The sequence below is a fragment of the Grammomys surdaster genome, unplaced genomic scaffold (genome assembly GCF_004785775.1).
Source record: "Grammomys surdaster isolate TR1022 unplaced genomic scaffold, NIH_TR_1.0 224, whole genome shotgun sequence".
NCBI lineage: Eukaryota > Metazoa > Chordata > Mammalia > Rodentia > Muridae > Grammomys > Grammomys surdaster.
In genome coordinates this window covers 10,260,482-10,277,440 of record NW_021604669.1, presented here as the reverse complement: position 1 = coordinate 10,277,440, position 16,959 = coordinate 10,260,482, and the positions used below count along the sequence as shown (strand labels likewise).

Genomic DNA, 16,959 nt, shown 5'->3' with positions numbered 1-16,959 from the left:
AATGAGGAAAATATGACATTTTGCTGTGGACTATTACCAGTCTTAAAGGAAAAGAAATTCTACAAATCCAATATTTTGATAAATCTTGAGGATATTTTGATAAACCTTATGCCAGTCAAAAACAAACACACATGATTCTACTTATATGAATCATCTCAAGGCCTCCAAGACCCAGAAAGTACAACAATGCTCTACCAGAGAGAGCTCTGTAAAGAAGGAGAAAGGCAATGTTGTTAGTCAATCTGCTTAGTGTTTTCTTTGCAAAGATGAGGCAACAGCAGATCTGCTAGGAAGGTTTGGATCTGTACTCTGTTGAAGACAGATCTCACACTATGGATTTTACCACAATATATTAAATATTATAGAAAACATTTTCCACATATACAGTCATAATTCTATATAACTGGGTTTTCTAGACTCTGAATAGATATCAAAATCTGCATATGACCACACACTCCTGGTAACATTTAAGTTGTCTCTAGAATACTTAAAATGCTATTGTATTAGTAACTTTTTAAAAGTTGCTATGAAAAACTGCCTGACATAAATGATTTAATGGAGAAGAGACTAATTTTGATACAGAGTTTCAGAAGGGCAGTCGCTTAGGCCCTGTGCATTCTGACAGAGCATCATCTGGGCTGGGAACTGAACTGAGGTCCTTTGGAAGAGCATCAAGAGCAGTTCTTAGCTGCTGAACCATTTCTCCAATCCCTAAATATTTTCCTTTTTTTAAACATACATGTATGTGTGGTATGTGATATGTGTGCTTGTATGCATGTATGTATGCATGTTTGGGTATGCGGGGGTACATATTTTATGAACGCTCATCCATGTGTGCATGTGAAGGCCTGTGGTTGGCATTGAATTACTTGGTCAATCACTCTTCACCTTCTCTAATGAGGCAAAGTCTCTTGCTGACCCTGGAGCTTCTCACCTCAGCTATTCTGGCTAATCAGCTTGCCCCAGAGGTCTCTTCTCTATACCTCCTGTGTGCTGAGATTACAAGCTGGCACTTTGCCTACTGGGTTTTACATGGGTTTCTATGACTAGAAGTCTGATACTTATTGAGACAGTGGAATCTAATGCCTTTAAACCCAGTACTTGGGAGGCAGAGGCAAAGAGCCTCCAAAGTTGAGCCCAGCCTGGTCTACAGAGTGAGTTCCAGGACAGGAAAAACTACAAAAAAAAAAAAAGTCTGATCCTCATGCATGCACAGTGTTATACCTGCGGAACCATCTTCCCAAGCCCTTTTCTGAATATGTTCATTCAATGGTCAGTTTATTCCAAAGCTGTGGAATCCATGAATCCATAAGGCCAACGGTACTACCAATGAGCTATATACATATGCATATACATATACTACATATACATGTACATATACATATATGGCAAACAGTGGCCTAAGTAGACCCATGACATGAAAAAATGTCTCAGTATAAAAATTCCATGCCAGGCTTGGTGGCAAATACCTTAAATCCCAGTACTTGGGTGGGAGAGGCAGGCAGAGCTCTGTGAATTCAAGGCCACACCGGTGTCTACAAAATGAGGACAGCCAGGACTCTGTTACACAGAAACACCCTGTCTTGGAAAAAAAAAATTCCAACAGCAAAGAATGTAATTACTTCTGAGGCTATTCATAGCAATATTCTAATAAGACATATCTGCAGGTTATGCTAGGGTAAAGACTCAAGACTGCTACAGAATTTAAAAGAATTAATGATGGGTTTTATGTTGACCATGGGAAAAAGGAGGAGTGCAGAGGACCTCAGGGCTCCTAGATTGGGCAACATGATGGAGGTGGTACCGTTTCCCTGACCGTCGTTTTTAAGCAGAGAAAGAAAGTGAATTCATATCTCAGCACATCGAGTTTGAGAGTCAGGGAAAGATTAATCATACATACCAGCACAGGATAGTAGAAACTGTCATAGAGATAAAATGTTTGAGACAAAGGTGTGTGGGTAGAAATCAAGACCTTGGTTGTAGATTTTCGTGAACTTGCATACGTTAACAATACTTTGCAGAAAAAACTAAGTAAGAATAATCTGCTTAAATCACTCTCTTTACAGCCAAGAACGAGATTTCCAATGACAAGGAACTGAGTTTTGAACAATATGGATATAATAAGATAGAACTCTCAGTAATTGTGACGGAGTCCTCACAGGACTACTTTCAATTATGTCCCCAACACCAAACCTGAACAGAGATGTGTCAGAGACCAGCCTTTGCCCTTCCGCGCTCTCATGAGCTCCACTAATTCTCTTATGGAGAACATAAGTGCTTCCTTCCCTGCAGGTTACATTACTTAGGAAAACCCCATCAACTCATTTCACAAACCAGCCTGAAGAACTCTGTCTCTGACCACACAGCCTCCTCTCCTCTAGTCTCTCATCCCCATCAGCACTTACCAAGCAGAAGCTGGTTTTTCTCCTCTAGAGAAAGCGCAATTGAATGTGGCTCCTTAGTGCTTGGACCTTCTAATCCAAGTATAACTTGTACGAACTCCAGGACCAAATCAACGTGATTCTCTTCGCTAAGTCTCCTTCCTTTTAGCAGGTCCGAGTCAATAGTCAACGCAGTATTCTGGCCAGGTAAGCACAGGAATGAACTCGTTTCTTCAGGAACTAAGCTCTGAGCTCAGAACCAGTGTTCAAAGCCACCATCCAAAAGAGTGTGGATCAGCATCAACGAGCATTTGTAGGTGTGCCTAGAAGGCTCTCCTGGCTCAGAGGAGAAAGGATTCTTGGGAATTCTCTCTTCACAAAGAAAACCAGTTGAACAAGTCTGACTCGTGATTGTCAAGAAGTGGGGTTGGAAGGATTTACCCACCTTCTGGGTGTGACATGTGACTACAATGGGAGGATTCAGGGCTTTGCTAACACTGCAATGCTATGTCATTCATCGCCATAACCAATGCCTGACAGAAAGCAACTCCAGGAAGGAAAGGTTTATTCAGTGCCGTTTAAGTTCAAAACTTAACTTCACAAACAAGTTAAGCACCAAAATATTAACTCACTAGAGAAAAACAAAATCAAGTTTACATTTTAAAAACTTGAAACTCACTAGAAATCACAAGAAATATTTTTGAGAATCTAGTTACATTTTGATTAAGAAAAGCCCCAGTTAAGTACTTTCATAAAAATTGCCTTGATCCTGGTGTCTCTTCACAGAAATAGGACAATGACTAAGACAGGGACCATTACAGAAATGTGCAACTTGTTAAAATGCTGAGACTAATTAACCATGTGATGCCCACCCACAGTGGATACATCTATAAAATAATCCCTACACCCAAGGCTCAAGGAAGATCGTGGAAGAGGAATGGAAAGACAGTAAGAGCCAATGATCAGGAAGTCTGCTGTGAGATTTAGGCTTCAAAAGTTTTATCAGGTGGGGGACATTAAAAATTTGGATAAAGCCGGGCGGTGGTGGCGCACGCCTTTAATCCCAGCACTCGGGAGGCAGAGGCAGGCGGATTTCTGAGTTCGAGGCCAGCCTGGTCTACAGAGTGAGTTCCAGGACAGCCCGGGCTATACAGAGAAACCCTGTCTCGAAAAACAAAAAACAAAACAAAAAAAAAAAATTTGGATAGAAGTTGTAAGTCTTAAATGCCTCTATATCAACACAGACCTGGCTGCCAGGTTTTCCCAGCATCCTTTAGTCCTTACCTGTTAGAGTATGGCTAGCTTACTACCCCCACTTCCCCAAAGAAACTTCCCTATACAATCCAGCCATTGTGTCCACCTGCCCCTTTTCTACCTTTTGCCCTCTTGGCTGCTGCACCTGGCTTCCGCTCTCTCTCTTCCCTCTCCCTCTCACATGTCCACTCTAGACTCTCCCAGATGTTGACGCCTCTGGCTATGCTCTCCCTCATATCTACAATAAACTCCTCTTTCATATCCAGGAAGATTCATGGCCTTTCCTTATTTCTTGTTTTCCGAAGTTTTACAAGATGAGGAAGATTATAATATTTTAATTCTTTTGCATTAGGTTTAAGAAGGCGGGGTGGTTATAGAATCCTGAGTTTTGGTGTCCTAGCTACATCGGATAGAAAAAAACATTCTCCCATGAGCACAAATAACAAACAGCTGCACATATACATACAAAATAACTACACACTGAAATCACATGAATACATTTAACCATCGAGAGAGGTAAAATAGTGACACGAATATCGGTGCAGACAGCATGGGCCTTTGGTAAGAGTTTTCCTGTAGAGGGGAACAGTAGCTGGAAGCCAGTTTGCTCAGTTTATCTCCCCCACCCCTTCTGGAAGAATGAATATCTTCTTTTTTATAGCTCAGCTGAAGACTGCTTTGCATTTGGGTGAAGGAAGGAAAGGGATCGGGGGCGAAACTTTATGTCTCAGGTGTGGCCCCCAGAGTGAGAAGGGAAAATGAAACCAGGGTGTAGTCTTTGACAGACTAGAGAAGCAGTTTGTAATTCTGTGAACATAGATTAGCATTTTCAAAACCATAACCCTGGAATGAGCCAGGTATGAGGGTCCTATAAAGAATGATTATAAGTCAGTAAGATCAAGAGTGGGTGGAGACAGACGTGGCGTATTAGAGAGGCTGAGAGTTCTGTATTCGCATTGATTGATCTAGGCTGTCAAGAAATGATTATAGGTGGAGGCGGGGGGGCGTTGTAGGGAGAAGGGGTGATGGGGAGCGGGCTTCAGGATAGAATCAATAGCTGGTTCCTATGACTTGCGCTTGCAGGCCTAGAGGGAGGAGGGGGGTGGGTACCCATACGAGTGTAATGGCTAAGGATGGCTGTGTTAATGCCTCCCCCAGTCCCAGTCGGATGGGGGAAGCAGAAAGACGTGGAGAGCCTTGCTACATCCATGAGCTATCATGTGTATCGGAGGGGAAGAAAAAAACCAACGATTGAGGAGCTGAGTGTTGCCATCCTGGAGAAGAGAGAACTGGGGGAGAGAGGGAGGGGAGGAGGAACTAGGAAGGAAAGCTGAAAGAGCTTTACCTCGCTCAAGAGGAGCTGAAGTCTACAGTTATCCAGAAAAGGGCTTTGCAGATACAGCAGGGCCAAAGCTGGAATCCTGCGGTCCAGAAGGAGAATCCAAAGGAGTCCCACGTGGTTAGAGCTGCCTTGCGCAGGCGCAATGGCCTTAGCATCCGGTAGCTCAGCCGGGTGGCACCCACCAGCCACTACACCGAGGTGCGAAGCTGAGGGACGTGTCCCAAAGCCTTGGGTCCCTCCTCCCCTTGCTGTCCTGGGTGTTCTGAACACCAGTTCAGCCTATCTCCTCCTGACCCCCAATCCTTAGTGCGACCCTTCCTTTGCCCCGAGGAGTATCACCATTGCCCTGACAGCGCTAGGGCCCAGTTTCCCCTCCTCCTCTCTCTTGTAGGTCCCAGGAGGGTGACACTGGAGGACCTAGGTGCTTTCTCTTTCCTGAAACCTTGTTGCCACAGGATTATTAAAAATTATCATTTAATACTGTTGGGATAAAGAATATAGAATATATTTCTCTTTTTGTATTGACATACTTAAATAGCATTATTTCTCTTATTTCTGTTTTAAAACAAATCAGACATTTTTCTGAATCCCTCGAAGTGACTATAGGTATTAGGAACTACCCCAGGGAGAGGGGGAGCCAGCATCTCCAGTCATCACCAGAGCTGTGTGCCAGGCTCTCTTCTCCAGCCTCCCAGTCACCCCTAGACCAGCTCCAACCTGCCCTAGTTTTTTTTCTTTTCCCCTGCCGCAGCCACAGCCCAAGGCTCATCCTAAAATCAACGCCCGGCACAAATGCGACAGGTGAATCCCAGAGCCCACTTCAGGGAGGTCCCGGCTTCGACAAGACATGATACAGCGCGGCTGAAGATGAGAGGAAACTGAGGTCCTGCCCTAGATCCTTCCACATAGGAATCTATACAAACACAGGGAAGGCAAGTAGGATTCCTGCTCCTTTCTCAACCCAAATCCTCCCTCTGTAGACCACACCTGGGTCCCCAATGCCTTTGGGAATGAAAGAGGGCCCAGAATGCAGAGCTACGGTGTATGGACCTAGGCTAGCTGCTGAAGGGCTTCACAGTCATTAACAGAGATGCACGGAGACGGCATTTTCTAAATATGACTAAGCCACCAGAGGTGTTCCCAAAGGAACAGCCCTATAACCCAGAGAAGTATGTCTGTGGTCCTGAACTTCTCAGAGTCCAGCGTTGTCTGCTGGGGTAACCTAGCTCTGGATCAGGTGTGACTTAGGCAGTCAGCCTGGGCGCCCAGTCTTCGTGTCTCCGTTTCCTGCTCAGCCCAGCTAGCAGCTCTCACGGAGGCCTCCCATATCCAGCCCTGGATGATACTGTTCCTTGCCTCTCAAGGAACATGTCGTCCTTGTTCTTGAGGAGCACCAAGAGCCTGGTGAGAGAGCTGGGCAGGAAGGGTGAGCTGGTGCCTGTGGACAGCCTGAACAGCTCCCAGCGCCTGCGCCCCTTCTGCCTGCTGAGGAAGAAACACAAGCATCACCTCTGGCCTTGGGACACGCCCCTCATCCCCACAGACTTCTCCCTCCTGGATGTGCTGGAGCCTGGCTGCCCTGACCCAGGTATCTTCCCCGAGAGCGGCTGCTGCAGAGTGAAGTGGGACTCCCAAGGGAGGCAGATGAATGTGCTGAGACACACTGAACAGGCCACTGCCCTGGTACCCAGAAACCCCTGGGTAAGGCTAGCAGGAGCATGGCCCCCATAATCATGTCATGTGACTGTATTTACGAGAGAAACGATCATTTTCCCCCCTGTGTTCCTCCTTGTAATATGAGCAAATTATTATTTGGTTTTTATTAACTTTCTAAGTTAAGAGTACAAAGCAGTGGGTTTCACCACGGCATTTCCTTTCTAACAGATTTTTTTGGTTTACATTTATTTACTCTTTGTGGGTGTTGTGTGGTGGGCATATGTGTGTCACAGCACTGATGTGCAGGTCAGAGGTCAATGTCAGGAGTCAGTTCTCTCCTTCCACCATGTGTGTCCCAAGGATTAAACTCTGGTCGGCAGAGTGGCCCTTCCTGCCATTTCACACACATGTATTAATTTGTTCATATTTCTGTACCTTCCCCCAGCCCTCCCCCTCCTCTTACTGGTCCCCTTCCTCCCAGACAGTGCTCCTTCTGCTTTTCGTGTCGCAAAGATGCCCTTACACTCCTGCTCTTTCTTCCCCCGTTTGATTTCTTCCTCTTTCTACTTTCATGCCATATACATACATACAAACATAATACATACATACATACATACATACATAGATACACAATATATGCACACTTAAGCAATTATTTTAAGATTCTCTCTCTCTCTCTCTCTCTCTCTCTCTCTCTCTCTCTCTCTCTCTGTGTGTGTGTGTGTGTGTGTGTGTGTTTGTGTGTGTGTGTGTCCTGTGTGTATACCAGGTCAGTGCATACCTTCAGAGGCCAGAAAAGGGTATAGATCCCCCTGGAGTAACAAGTGGTTGTTAGCAGGCCAACATGGGTGCTGGGAACTGAATAAGGTCTTCTGGAGGCAAGCACTCTATTTGCTGAGCCATCTCTCCAGCCCCAACAGTAATTTTAATCCACTATAAAGGCTATTATGGATCCCAGGCTTCCTGTGCCAGAAACCACATTGCCAAATCGGCCTTTCATCCTCAGATCCCCCTCAGAGGAAGCCCTGATCTCTTTCTCCCGGCATGTAGATGAGGATAATGAGGCTTGGAGAGCGCAGTGGCTTCCCTAGGGCACACACAATGTATCCATGGTGGCAGCCATTTTGAGACCTGGCTGAGGCCAAAAGTGCACGATGAGCTGCCCTGCAACCTGTCACCTTACCTTGCCAGGCACCTGTAGCTTGTGCTTCTCTCTTTCTCTACAGAGGTGAACCACAGCAGGCCCATCTACACCTGGGAGAAGGAGGCAGGAGGATTGACAGGGGCTGTGAGCCTCAGTGCTGGGCTGCAGGGCCAGGTGACCGGAAGCGGCAAGTGCACCTGCCTCTCTGCCTTGGCTGTGCAGATACTCTGGGTCTCTCCTTGTACCTGGGAGATGCTACTTGAGAAGAGGTGAGAGTCAGGGAAGGTTTGTGGGCAGCTGGAATCCCAGATGGGGACAATGGGCACAGTTACTTCGGGTATTAGGGGAAAGCCAAGGATGCCACCAGTCCATCGCCTGGCGAGGGACATGAGACAGTAGCCCCATGGGAGTGAGCCCTGGGCCCACATGTAGACTTGGAGGCTTCAGGCCAGAAGCATCCAGGGCCAGGAAAGGAAACCGAACTATAGGGGTATGTGGCAACAGGGAGCAACTGCAGCCAACTGGAGACTCCTGCCTGAAGCTGGTGGATACTCAGTTGCTCCCAGGTTTCCCAGGTTAGCAATCTGGGTCCTTTTCAACCATCTTAATATTCTCTCTCAAATTTTAAATCTCATTTGGGCCTATGTTTGGATATCTGAAACCTTGAGGAGGACAGTTTCCTCAGTTTCCCTCTTTTCAGGTGACCGTCACTCACTTTACAAAAGCAGTCCTTTCACCCCCAGCCCCCACAGGCCAGCATGTTGTTTCTCCCTAGCTACTGAGCTCAAGACAAAGAGCACCAAGCCAGGAAGGACTCCCCAGCTGAACAGATAGATACCCTGTCCAGCTCTGTTCGTCTCTGCTTTCTGCACCCTCCAGGAAACTGAGGTCACCTAAGCCCTCTTTCCTCCGGGAACTACAGCGCCGGAAGGAGAGGGAGAGCCTTTATGTGGTCACTGAGGCTGTGGAGACCCTGCAAGAGACCATACTTCAGAGCCACGGCCAAATGCTAGGAGCTGGACAGCTGTCCCTCCTTCAGCTGGGCCATGTTCAGGTGTGCAGTGTGCCAGAGTGGGAATGTGGTGGGCGGTAGGGTTGGAATAATGACTGTCATCAACCTCATGAAGATGATCTACCCAGAAGTCTCCCCACCCTGAAGGAGAATGCAGTCCTTGGAAGATGGCATGGTCTCAGCTCTGCCTGCACGTTTTACTGAGGTTTCTCATGGTCACACATGTGTCCCCTCTTTCCCTCTGTTTTGAATCAGGGTCTTAGTATACTGCCCAATCTGGACCCAGATGACCTCCCATCTTTACTGCCCCGGTACCTGATGGTACAGATGTGATGCAGATGTCATGTAAGCCCCTACTCTGTATCATGGGTCTTCCTGCATGTGTCCTTCACAGTAGGAAGATTTGCACACCTGGTTACACACATTTATTCTTAGGTCATTTACTTCAGCCTGTCACATGGGAAGGCTGACTTCACATGAACATTCTAGGTTCTGGGACTCACTGCCTCCCACCTATTAGCTGCAGGCCCAGGCGCCTGATCCTGTTAGCATGCCCAAGACTGCAAGTGCCTACAGATAGGTACCACTTTCTGGGAGTGCCTCCTTCCCATGATGGAGTACTGCCTGTAAGCACTCAACAGACCTCATCCATTCATCCTGATGATTCCAGGAGGTGTGTCTGTGAAGTCTGTTTCCTTATCTGAGGAAACCAGAACACAGAGAAGCTCCTTGCCGAGAACCACACTGCCAGTAAGAGGTGGGGTTCAAGTTCAAGTCTGATATGTGTTTTCAACACATATTTGGTGGAGCCAAATATAGCAGCAGCATAGCCTGCAAATGCATTTATTGTTGATATTGTTATGGGGTCCAAGTTAGATCCAGCACAACTCAAACACTAGGCCAATGCAGAAAAGAAAGGTTTGTTGTAATAAAGCTACTGATGGGTCAGAGATGCAGAACAGAGTCGTGAGCTGAACTGCCACCAGGAACCAGAATGTTATAGAGTTCTTAGGCTTGAAAATCATAAACATCTGTGTCAAGTTACAGTTACATTTTCCAACAATCAGACTCAGGGATAGGAGACTTTCTTAGAAACATTTATTTGTGGTACACTTATCGTGCTATCATTGGTTGGTTTATTCAACTGTGGCATGGTAACTTGCCTACCTTTCATGCCTCAACTTGTCAACCAGGATGCTAGTTACCCAGGTACACCTCTCTTTCTGCCAAGCAGATGTCAGTTACCCAGGAAGGTCTTGGGAACTTAAACTTTACTCGACTCCTATTCAAAAATAGAAGTTTTATTCAAAATGGCTTCAGTTTGGTTCTTTCTTACAATATCCTAATACATGGAGATATTGAGTGTCATAAGGCAGAAAGGCTGTGACAATGGACAAACATCATGAAAGCCTAACTTCCAGGGCCAACTTGCTCCCATGCCTTTACTTCTTTAAGCCTTGGTTGCCATGTGGAATATAGCTAGACCAGCCATGCCCCCCAATGCCTGCACCTCAGCATTTTCCAAGTGAGTGTCTCAAAATAAGTGTAGCATATTTAATAGGACAGAGTGCACTAGTGTCTCCGTTGTGTGATTTCTTAGAACTTGACCAAGCCAGGTGCATTGTTTGAATTCTGAGTGCCTTAGGCTGTTTTCTAGAAACACCATTTATGTTTGTTTTTCTTGCTGAACATAGGGATCTGTCTGGCCTCACCTTCACCTAACTGTAAAGCCAGCTCTCCTGGAATCTTGTCATCAAGACCCTGATAGTTTTCCTATCTGCCTCCAAAACCCATTCCTGAAGCTTCTGGAGGCTGGAGGGCTGCTGTCCTTTTCTCCCTGCCTCCTTCCCAGGTCCAGGGACAGAGCCTTGTGGACACAGAGAAGATGGTGAGCATCCCACAGGGCAGTGTACTGGCCTACAGGGTTCTGCAGCTGCTGGTGGAAGAAGATGGCTGGGGTAAGTCTATTTATCCCTGCTCTCTACCCTACCCACCCCCTACCAGCTGACAGATACCAGCAAGCAGTAAGGAGCAGAAAGAAGGTCCTAGCTCCCCTGTCCCACTGACTGAGCAGTATGCAGCTCAGGCCACCTAGAAGAACTTGACTTTTATAGAAGGCTGATGAGGTCATCCTGGGGAGACCTAATCCCAGCTTGTCCCTGCCTGCTCTCGGGAAAGGCTGAATTCTACCAAAGAAAGGGCCCATGTTACCCCATTGGAACAAAGTCTCTCTGCACATTTGTAGTCAGAAAGTGAGCAGACAGACAGTGGACCTTGCTGCCCCCATCCATGTCCCAGACCAGAGACACATCTGGAAACTGCCTGGATGGCACCAGATCTCCACACTAACACTGGCCATTGGATCTCTTGGCTTGGCCTTGGAGTAGGAGAAGGGAGCAAATGGAGACACCTTCTTTGTCCCCATGGAGGGAAAAGCATGAGTTCAGGAGCCAACCATTGTCACCTATTGCCCTGGCCACACCCCCACAGCACTCTCTGTAGCAAGACTTGGGCTGATTTAGGAGTCCCTGTAGGGTAATCCTGCAGGGCCCCATCCCTGCTGTCCAGCACAGGAGATGCAGTCTCTCTGACCAAATGTCCTGTTTCTTTTTTGGGTTTGTTTGTATTGTCCCTGCTCGGCTACATGCAGCTGTCCTTTACTTCCCTGAAAGAAAGCTCTGCAGGAACAGCGGGGTAGGTGAGTGACTACCAAGGTTGGTGACTGTCCTGACACGGTTCTGTGGTCCACAAATGCTATGTGGTGATCCTAGGTCATTGTGGAGGCTTCCACCTGAAAAGGTAAAGTGAGCCAGAATTGCCAAGAGGAAAGTGTACCAGAATTGCCTCATTGGAGGCAATTGTTCTAAGCCCTGGTTCCCTCTCCTGAATACAGGAGTGATGCTTGTCTTTCCAGCCTGGAGGATGCGAGCTGGAACCTCAGACCCCAGGGACCAGAAATAGAGAGGTCTAGCAGCCCTGGAAGAGAAAGCTAAAATAGGCTTTGTTCTTTCTGTGGGAGCACTGTGAAAGGAGGAAGGGGAAATAGAAAGTCAGTGAAGTGACAGGCAGGAAGGCTGGCTGAATCTGGGATAGCCTGGTGTGGACAAGATGCCCTGCAAATGTCTGGTGGGGGTGCAGAGGAGGGAATGCGGGAAGTATATATGGCACATTTTGTGTGAGGGAACTAACTGTACAGGGTCACGCCTGTGCCACTGGGTTTCCTTGGGAAGTTGTGAACAAAAAAGACCCCCTGAGAAGGTGACTGGCACAAAACTGAATGGCAGCCCATCTGGTCTCTACAGATACAGCCTTCAGCCAGGAATCACGAGAGGAGTCTAGCTTCTACGGCTTGCGGAACCAAGCAGATAGCCAGTTGCAGGACCTGGTCACACTGTCCTCAGAGCAAAGGGACACATTGCTGGGTGCCCTCCAGGAGCTACTACAAGATCGCCAGGCACTCCAGGAGCTGGAGGACACGGTGATGGGCCTACTTACCAGACTTGGGAAAGACCCCAGATCTAGGCAGCCAGGCAGAGGGCAAAGTGGGCAGGTTGTATGTCCACAGCTGACAGAGCTTCACTGAGGCCCTCACACACACTTTTAGGAATGTAAGGTAGCAATCTGTATGGACTGGCATGCCTTAGAGTCTGCTACTGTATCAGACCCTGAAGTCCAGACCCCCATTAACCCACCCAATTAGGAGGAAGCTGGATCAGCCAAGCTCAAGCCCAAACCCAGGCTCTTTGTAAACTAGTGAGTTCCCAGAGGCCAGAGTGACTCCTTGAATGACAGTCATTGAATGCACGAACAGGGACCTCTTCCTAACATCCCTTTCCTGTAGCTGGAACAGGCTCTGGACACGGGGCTGCTAGCACAGCTGGAGGGCCCTGGAGGTTGTGTCTTAAGCATTCTCCAAGACTCTACAGGCAACTTGTCATGCTTGAGAAGCAGGGCTGTCCTCTTCATTCTTGGAGCCCTGGCAGGTAAGAGTGAGAGTCAATGACTGAAAGCAGATCCTTGAAGGGAGAACAAGAGGAAGGACCTTGTGCTGAAGCTTGGGCTGCTAGGGTGTGATGTCCTGGGACTGCACTAACAGTATGATCAGCCTTGACCAAGTCTTCTCAGATTCTGGTTAATCACTATTGCTCGAGACCACTATCAGTGGAACAGCCTGTACATGTGAAAACCCTTTGTGTCTGATATTTGTTGCCAGCTCTAAGTAGACTGTTCCAGAGTGATGTAGTTTCTACCTTTTAGAGTCTTTTGGGAAAGACAGCTCCAGAGGTACCAGAATTAGAAGAGTTAATCTTTACCAAAGGACCCTTGAGGTGCAGCCCTCCCTCCATCAAGAGTCTACAAAGGACATAACACCTGGGACCTCCTTTACTTGGTAACCTCCCTCTCTTATGTCTCACAGCACTGAGTGAACCCCAGCATTGCCTGTTGGCCGAGTCCATACAGAGAGAAATCCTATCCGAGGAACTAGAGCTGGTGAGAACCACTAAGGAATGGGTACTAGAGTACAGGGAGGTACAGGGAGAGATGTGGAACAGATGGAGCAGCTCTGTAGAAAGATCTGATCGCCATTCCCTGAGAGCCTGTCCACAGCTCATTTATGCAGTCCCTACTCAGAGGGAGCAGGCTCTGGGTCTGGCCTTGCAGCTTGCAGCTCTGAGCAGCTGTATACTGGGGGTCCCACTTTGTCCTGCATCCTGAAGTACGTTACACATCCATTTTACTCATGTTCTCTGCCAAGCCTGAGAGTGTGAAGAGTAAGAGGATGTCCCATCCATCTGACTCCTCCATGGATGGACAGTATTAGAGTGAGCTCATGTATTTCTGGTGGAGCCAACTCTTGGAAGTCAACAGCTAGAGTGGTGGGCAGCCTAGCAGAACAGCAAAGGCTGGAAGGCCCTGGGGAGCTCTAGGGATGCCTCATTGCAGTGCGCACAGGGCAGTGTGCACAGTAAAAATGGGGTTGCACAACCCCCAGGTTCAAGGGCAAGGATGCATAAGCATAAACCCCAAAACTATAGCTTGGCTGTGGAAAGGAAGCAGAGGACCCTGGCTGTTCCTTGAGGGTAGATGCTACCACCTAAGGCCTACATGATCCCTGTCATCCTTCTGAGTGGTTTCTTGCAGGTAGCAAGGATCTTGGAGCACAACTGTAATCAGACAGAGGAAACAACCTCTCCTCTCCCAACAGGAGTACTCTGTGCTCTGAAGACTGAGGATGTGGTCCTCATCCTAAGCCTGGTGCAGAGCTGTGGGTTGGAGCTGGAGAAGTCTGGCTGCCAGTTCACCTGGGACCCTACAGTGCTGCCTCAGCTTTCTGCACTCTATGGGTGCCTCACAGGAATGCAGCTACTGGCTGACCCAAGCCCTGGGCTTTCTAGGACAGTGGCTGAAGAGGAAACACTTATCTGTCCCTAAGGTCTCATCCAATCCTACGATGTCATTGACCCTCAATACTGGTCACAGCTGATGACAGGGTTCTACCAGGAGGGGTTCCACACTACACTTAAGACTGGTTCCAGACATTAGAACACTTATTCAGAACAAGTATCCTGAATCGGGATTCCTTCTAAGCAGTGCAAGCTGGCTGCAGAACAGTTTGGCTGTGTATCTTAGGCAGCATAGTCCCGTCTTGTGCTCATGTAAACTCAGCCATTGTAAAACATCTGTGGTAATTCCTCGGCACAAGAAACTTTCTGAATTATATGTGACATGCTTACAAGAGTGCTGTTATTGTATGGTGTAAGGTGAGTGAGGCCACACGAAGAAGTAGCTCTTCAGGGTAACAGGACTTAAGACAAGCTGTCCTGTCTTGCATTTCCTGCATTGACCTCCTTTGTCCCACCTGTAACATGACAAATAGGACAAGCTGTTCAGGTTCCAGCCAACTGTACCCAATGACTGTACAATGTCAGAGCATGGGATAGAGTCAGGAGAGAAGTCAAAAAGAAATGAGAAGTTGGATCCTTCCCTGATAGACCATGCTCTTCCCAGTCTTACTAATTGTGCAGTAGCTGAGTCATTCTCAGCTTCTCCCTTGAAGTTTCTTCTCTGATAGACTGTTTCTGGTAAGACCTACATTCTCCAACAGGGGCGCTGCCCCACTGTGCGTGCATGACTTACAGAGATGGAAGGCGGAACTCTGGGAAGTCACAGATCAGAATAGAAAGGAGTCTAGAACTTGTTGTATGGGTCATCCTCTACCTTTTCCCCCAGGCCATCTCGTGCCCCTGTGGGTTGTCCTGCTCAATCTAATAAACTTCCTCAATCCATTTTCCATTTCCACCCATCCTTCCAGGCACTCAGGCCAAGTTTATTCTTCACTTTGGCCCTCATTGCCCACACATTCAAATCACATCCTAATCTTGGTTGTTTCTCACGCAGATAGCCAACAAACTCATGATCAATGATACTAACTGCTTAACTGGCCCGTTTCTGTTTCCTGTTTCTTGGGATAGCTGGAATGAAGCCTCTCAAATAGATCATATCATCTCTTTCCTCTGATGCCTTAGATAGAGGCACCACCTGTTTCAAATGGCCTCAAAGGCCCTCTGTTCTGCTCCATTCCTCTTGGCTGTAACTCCCTTCTTCCCCTCAGCTTCAGACCTACTGGCCTCCTGCTCTCAGCTGTTGGCTGCCTTCCCTAGATTCCTTCTCCACAGAGGGCTGCCATCTCTCTCCTTCCTGTCTTGGCTCACAAGATACCTTTTTAATGAGCCCTAAGTTGCAAATTGCCTTTTCAATTGTCTTGCGTTTTCCCACAGTCTTTGGCATCTTCCATGGTACCATATACCCTTAGTGTGCTAATGTCAAAGCACTGGGAATATAGCAGTACCAGACCAATTCTTAGGAATGGAGAAACTGACCACCCAGAAAAGCAGGGATTGATCACTTCCTTAACTGTTGGATAAGAGATGCCAGAAGGTGGTAATAGGAAGAAACAGCATTCTAGGAGATAAACAGTTCCTGGAACTGCCCCTATCAAACAAACCTACCAAACAGCTCTGCTTCCCTAGCAGGAATGGACTGTAGGGTGCATTTATCTCAGAAGATTAGAAATAGCTTATTTAAAGCCCTCATTATGCTCAACAGTAGAGGTCCTGGGTTCTGTTCTCAGTATCCACTCACAACCATCTGTAACCCCAATTTCAAGGAATCTGATGGCCTCATCTGGCTTGAGTATCAATGCATGTGGTACACTTAATACAGCCAAAACACGTACACATAAAATCCCTTTTAAAAACAGAGTTGACCCATCAGACAGGAAAGGATCTGCATACCATAAAATATCAAACGTGCCAAACAAATGGACTCACCACTTCTTCAGAGACTCAACTTTCAGGTGTAAACACCTGTACCTTGGTACGCTGTGTGCCTTGAGGCTCTCTGACAGAAATACTAAATCTATAGTAGCACCAAAGCAGCTCTCTCGAGATGCTCATCAACTCCACACTACTTACTAGTCCAAGAGACGAGAGCCTCAGTGACTTTAAAGTGACTCTCTAGGGATATACAGGCAGCCCAGACCTACTCGATTTACAAAAGCTTTACTACTTTTCCTACACTATGGACAAGCCTTTAGGACTTCTCAGAAAATGTGCTCCCTATACACCCAAGAAACTCATCTTTGTCATCCTAAGACACAGGCTGTAGCTATGGAAGGGTGCACCTTACCCCAAAGATGGTTAATATGCTCCATGAAGCAACAGCTCCCTCACTGGAGCTTGGCATTTAAAATGCTGCAGGAATTGGGCAAGTAGCTCAGTGGTAGAGTACTTGCTTAGCATGCAAAAGATTCCGAGTTCCACCTCACAAGCACAACAAAATGTTAAATGTTTGAGAGATCTGGTGAGACAGGTCACTAGTTAAGAGTACATATGCTTTTGCAGAGGACCCATGCTGGGCAGCTCCTAACTACATCTAACCCCAGCTCTAGAGGACCCAATGCCTTCTTTTGGCTTTCCCAGTTCACAAACACTCATGTACATATACACAGACACGTGTACACATAATTAAAAATCTTTAAAAAAAATGTTTTAGTCTCATAGCTAATTGCCTGCCATCCAGAAAACTATCATGCAGAATATTTTTACTCATCAGTTACAGGGTCTAGTGTGAATTCTTTCAGACTGTATAGGTCTTGATCCTTTACTAA

The 16,959-nt window shown here is 47.1% G+C and overlaps 1 pseudogene; it reads left to right on the top strand.

The window, feature by feature from the left end:
- Window positions 1-6,345: 6,345 nt before the first annotated feature.
- Window positions 6,346-15,603, top strand: LOC114625906 (annotated as a pseudogene).
- Window positions 15,604-16,959: the final 1,356 nt, after the last annotated feature.